This window comes from Misgurnus anguillicaudatus, chromosome 25 (genome assembly GCF_027580225.2).
Source record: "Misgurnus anguillicaudatus chromosome 25, ASM2758022v2, whole genome shotgun sequence".
Lineage (NCBI taxonomy): Eukaryota > Metazoa > Chordata > Actinopteri > Cypriniformes > Cobitidae > Misgurnus > Misgurnus anguillicaudatus.
This window is the reverse complement of record NC_073361.2, coordinates 14,436,707-14,443,289: the sequence shown is the minus strand read 5'-3', so window position 1 is coordinate 14,443,289 and position 6,583 is coordinate 14,436,707.

Here is a 6,583-nt window from a genome sequence, read left to right as displayed (position 1 = left end):
ATGTAATACTTTTGTATACATCTTTATGCAAAATACGTTTATACAAAACCTGATGATACTGTAATGCTTCCCAATTTACACACTAAGGAGCATAATAAAAACACAATTGTTTAAACAAAGGCATGTGCAGAATGACATCAACACATCAAATGGCCCAAAGAAACAAGGTGTAATATTTTGTACTCTGATAAAAGTAAAATTGAAATAAAAACAGGGATTTAGATGTGGGGATTAAGAGGGCAAAGGCTAAATATGCACAGAAAATACAGGGTCATTTTTCCACCAACGACTCGCGTAGAATGTGGAAGAACCACATCATCACATCAACCACATCACCAACCAAGCATCAAGAAAATCCCTGCCTATAGCAAGAGAGACAATGTTTGCCCTCGGGATCCATCACTTCCTGATACCCTAAACACATTCTATGCCCGCTTTAAGATTGCAAATGCCAGTCCTTTTTCTGGACTTAAACTCCACCCAGGTGAATTGCCTTTAAGTGTGTCCATTGAGGAGGCCCAGATAATATCCCAGGCAGGGTTCTGAAGGACTGTGCTCATGAACTGGCTGGAGTGTTAACTGACATCTTTAATATGTCACTCTCCCAGGCTGTGGTTTCAGTGTGTTTCAAGACATCAACTATTATCCCTGTTCCTAAAAGCTCGGTCGTAACATGCATGAATGATTTTCGTTCTGTGGCTCTGACACTGATAGTCATGAAATGCTTTGAAAGGCTGGTTATGGCCCACATGAAGGATATTATTGATGTTAATGTGGACCCCCATCAATATGCTTACAGGGAGAACAGGTCTGCATCGGATGCAGTTTCATCAGTCATCCACTCTGCTCTCATCCATCTGGAGAATAGGGATTCCTATGTCAGGCTGCTCTTCCTGGATTTTAGTTCAACCTTTAACACAATTGTTCCACAAACTTTAGTAAACAAATAGCTTTTTCTGGGACTTAAGCCATCACTTTGTAATTGGGTTCGTGATTTTTTAACAAATAGGTCACAGTCAGTTAAAATCCATGGCATTTCATCTTCTTCTGTCACCCTTAACACCGGCTCCCCCCAGGGATGTGTCCTGAGTCCCCTGCTGTATACGCTTCTAACATATGACTGCTCGGCAAAGTATCCGGGTAGTCATATTGTGAAGTTTGCTGATGACACGGCTGTGGTGGAACTGATATTCCATGATGCCGAGTCCTTTTATAGACAGGAGATGGAAGAACTTGTGGACTGGTGCAGAGCAAACAACCTCTGCATTAATGTGGGGAAGACAAATGAAATAGTCGTGGACTTTAGAAGGAAAAGCCACACCCCCTCTCCCTTGATCATGACTATTAAATGTAGACCCATATATCTTCCTTGTGAATTCACTGTTGTTTTGATAACTACTGTGTATATACCACCTGATGCTAATGTTAGTTTGGCCCTGGTACTTTTACACAATATTATTAGTAGTCAGCAGTGTATGTATACCGTGGCTATTCACATTATTGCAGGGGACTTTAATCATGTCGATTTAAAGCTAGTGCTTCCTAAATTCCATCAGCACATTAAATGTGCTACTAGAGGAGCAAATATACTGGATAAGGCCTTTTCAAATATTAAGCGGGGCTTCAGGGGTAAGCAACTACCACATCTGGGCCAGTCAGACCACATGTCCCTGCTCTTAATTCCAGCTTATACCCCCCTAAGAAAGAGTATATCTACCACTTTTAGATCTGTTAGAACCTGGCCTGAAGGATCCTCTCATGAACTGCAGGACTGTTTTGAGTCAACAAACTGGGATGTTTTCAAACATCAGGATCTATAGCAGTATACAACAGCTGTTCTGGCCTACTGTACTCGTACTTCTTGATTTGACTTCTGCTTTTGATACTGTGAATCATAGTTTACTGATAAATCAGCTTCAAAATGAGATGGGACTATCAGGATCTGTCCTTCAGTGGTTCTCCTCGTATATTCACGATAGAACTTTTAATGTTGTTGTCAACAATATTCAGTCTGACGTAACTAATTTGTCCCGTGGAGTGGCACAAGGGTCAGTTTTGGGCCCTATTTTGTTTTTATTGTACATTTTGCCACTTGGGAAAATTATTGGTTGTTTCAATGATGTCTCATATCATTTATATGCCGACGATGTTCAGCTGTATTGTTCTTTTAACGATGCAGAGTTCCATCGTCTGTCTCTGTTCCTACAATGTGTGTCCTCCATCAAAGACTGGCTGACCACAAATTACTTGAGATAAATTCAAATAAGACTGAAACAGTGATCTTTGCTCCTGAAATTAAGATCCCACAGACCAAACAGCACCTTGGCTTACTGGGCCCCTCTGTCGAATCCAGCCTCAGTAACCTGGGGGTTTTGTTTGACCAGGCCATGTCTTTTGAACCACACTCAAAACAGCTAGTAAGAAACTGCATGCTTTTATCATCTCAGAAACATTTCTAAAATTTGCAAAATGTTGTCAAAGAAAGATTTGGAAATGATAATTCATGCTTTTATATCTACAAGACTCGACTATTGTAATTCTGTTTAAACCTGTCTAAACAAATCTGCTCTAAACAAACTGCAAATTGTTCAAAATTCTGCTGCTAAACTTTTAACAGGTGCCCCTTGAAGGTCTCATATTACCCCAGTCTTGTCAACACTCCATTGGCTCCCAGTAAAATACAGGATTGATTTTAAGATTTTAGTGTTAACTTTTAGAGCCTTAAACGGTCAGGCCCCAAAGTACATCTGTGACCTTTTGAAGCCATATTCCCCTGGTCGCAACCTTCGGTCCTCTGGCCAGAACCTCCTTAAGGTTCCAAAGACTCGATGTAAGACCCGAGGGGACCTGTCTTTTCAGTCCGTTGCCCCTAGACTCTGGAATGACCTGCCCCTGTCTATACGTCAGGCAGTTTTTTATTGTCTCTTTTAAAAGGGATTTTAAAACATGCTTGTATAAGAAAGCTTTTGGATGATGGGTTTTTTTACAAATGTCACTTTAATTTTACATGTGTATTTGCCAACATGATCTCACAAAGTTCCGTGGGATAGTCACGGAATTTTTTGCTAATTTTTCCGTGGCATTCTCACAGAACTCCGCATATTTCCGTGGCCCTGCCACGGACTTTCTTTTCCGTGGCATTCTCACGGATTGGTTACTCAACTGCTTTTTCCTATTTTCAAACCATTGTCGCTTCGGTTTAGGGTTAGATTTGGTGCTTGCGTTAGTATGTTACTTTAAGTATTGGTTTATACTATTTTTTCTGATGTATTCTTTAATATTTTCTAAACTTTAATCAATTGTTGCCTGCCGTTGGGGTTAGAGTTGGGTTTGGGTAGGGATGTCATTTTATGTAAATCTAACCCTAAACCGCAGCAGCAGTTCCAATGAAGAACGGTTGGCTTGTGTTCTACGAGACTGCCGGTATCTGTTGTTCCCCCCCATACATGTCGCTGCATTGGAGGTGGGCCGTCTGTCTCTGAGGCTGACTCGGATCCACTTCCCCCTTCGGGCCGGGTTGCACACCCCGAGTTTGATCCTGAGATGACGGCCATGCTCCCTCGGGTGGCGGTGACAGTAGCGTGGAGTAGACCAAATCTACCCCACCCGATCTGTCCTGCCCTTTACGGTTGGTACACGGAGCTGCTTGTGTGTCTTAACACTCACCTCCAGTACCTTCCTTCCCCGAGGCGCATGATGAGCCGGCTGGGTCATCGAGAACGGTTGGCTTGTGTTTAAACGAGACCGCCGGTATCTGTTGACCCCTTCAGCCCTCACCCCTCGGCTACGGGTTCATTCACACGGGTACATTCCGGGTTCGCTCAATACAGCGGCAGACGCGCTTTCCCGAGCTGCGCGCCCCGGCGAATGGCGACTCCACTCCCAGATGGTTCAGCTGATTTGGAAGAAGTTCAGTCGTGCGCAGATAGATCTGTTTGGGTCACCGGACGATACGATTGTTGCCTATTTTATTCACTAACCGAGGGCAGCCTCGGCGTGGATGCGTTGGCACACAGCTGGCCGCGGGGGATGCGCAAATACGCATTTCCACCAGTGAGTTTAATCGCACAGACACTGTGCAAGGTCAGGCAGGACGAGGAGAGCCTTCTACTGGTCGCGCCTTACTGGACGACCAGGAATGGGTTTCCAGAACTGATGCTCCTCGTGACATCCCCTCCCTGGCGGATTCCCCTGAGGAAGGACCTTCTTTCTCAAGGAGGGGGCAAATTATAGCACCCACACCCTGACCTGTGGGATCTCCATGTATGGTTGTTGAGCACACACAAGGTTTAGGTGATTTATCGCAAGCAGTATCTAACACCATCGCCACGGCTTGAGCGCCGTCCACAAGACGGGCTTACACGCTTAAATGGAACCTTTTTTGTCGATTGGTGCTCTTCGCTATGTGAGGACCCCCGAGAATGCCTCATTAATATCGTGCTTACATACCTTTAACACCGGTAAGATGGTAGGCTGTCACCCTCCACCATTAAAGTTGACGTCGCGCTATATCTGCACATCACTCTTTAACCCTAAGAGCCCTAAGGTCATTTTTACAATGTATTGTCCGTCTGGTTTTATTTTCTTAAAAAGCTTGTAAAACATCAACCCTGCAGTGCACAGACAATCTACAAACATCTTTTTTTTCAGGACAAGTTGGACTGTCAGAATATGTGTGTTGTATTGATGTCACATGCATGTAAAATAAGTTATGGGACCATAAAGACAAATAAAAAAATAAAACAAAAATTGAATCAATTATATATTTATTGTAATCACACACAAAATAATAAAAGCTAAGCATTTTTCCTCTGTAAAACAGTTGTCTCATGTCTTTGGAGTCCTTGAGCACAGAAATGAACATTATAAATTATACAGATCAAAAATTATTTACATTTTTACAAAAAAAGTCCAGGCTTTTTCATGACATTTATTATTATCAAGCCACATACGTGATGACGCGCACATGCGTGATGATGCGCACATGCGTGATGACGCGCACATGCGTGATGACGCACACATGCGTGATGACGCACACAAACAGAAAGCATCAGTGGACATTGTAGCATTTAGCTAGCGGTAAACCCAATAGAAAAATCGATAAATTATGGACATCAAGTGGATACATCTAGGATGTAAGAGTTTGGATGCATTGCTGAACAACTCCAAAAAGAGGGACAAGTTTCAGGCTGGATAAAAAACCTTCTGTAAAAGCTAGAAAGACAACAAATATATCCCCGTGATGGCTAACTCCTCAGCTATTAGCAGAAAAAAACTGTAAGAAGCTACGTTTTACGGTTATTAAATTATTTAAATATGAATCAGAGGTGCCGTTTTCAATCGTCGACGATTGATTAGGTTTCTGAGGGTTAATAAATGAGTGGTTGGCCAGCACGATTTAATTATTCGATTTCTAAGAGGCGCACGAAGGCTACATCCTTCGCGCCTTCCCTCTATTCCTCCTTGGGACCTGTCCATGGTGCTGAAAGCCCTGCAGGGACCCCCTTTCGAGCCTTTGCAGTCTGTGAGTCTGAATTTTTTTCAATGTAAACTCTGACCCTGCTCGCATTGGCCTCTGTTAAGAGGGTAGGTGACCTTCATGCATTCTCCATCGACGATTCGTGCCTTCAGTTTGGTCCTGCTGTCTCTAGCGTAACACTTAGACCCAGGCCAGGCTACGTGCCCAAAGTTCCCACCACTCCCTTCAGAGATCAGGTGGTGAGCTTGCAAGCGTTTCTGTAGCAATCTGTTTAAAAGCAGGAAATCTAACAAAGAAGAAAATCAGAATCAAATACACACTTAAAACAGCCATGAAAGAAATGAGTATAAATCAAATTAGAGCAAATGTCACAGGTCGGGGCGGACCACAGATGTCGCAAGTCGCGCCCCTTCTTAGTATTCACCTCAGGGAGTTCCCAAAAGCACCCCAATGACCAGACAAACAAGATGAGGTAGGTAAAACTTAAAACAAACTTTATTAAATTACTTAAAGTCAATGAGGGGAGGGGGGAAAGGGAAGCTAAAATCCAAGAGCTTGGATTGGGACAGTCTTGGGTCACGTCAACCCAGTCGCAGGTAGGCCTTAATAGGTCCTTTCTTCTTTCACTGCGACTTCCAGTTCATTCACGAATCTCCTGCTTTTGTTTCCTTCTACAGGCCGCCGATTCTGGAACGCTTGCCTTCTCCTGGGCGTAAAGAGAGACAAGGGTGAGTAGTTAACCCTCTGGGGTCCGACCATTTTGGGACACTCTCAGAGGTTCTGACATGCTCTTACATTTGGTCTTTTTTCAGTTGCTTTTAAACATAATAATGGCAAGTGTCTCATACCACTGCGTTCAGCACAAACTGGGCTAAAATATGATATGAGCTACATGTATGTACATGTTTGTATTTTTGAGAGAAAAATGTTTATGCATGGTTTTTAAAAAAGGAAATTTTTTAAGTCACTGATATAAGTCCACAAAACCCATACTAAACATGTTTTAACAAGACTTTTCTAAACAGAATCTAGTAGTCTAGAGTTTTTCTTTAAAATGATGTGAAAATCACCCTGTCTACTTATTCACATAAAACAAAATATTGA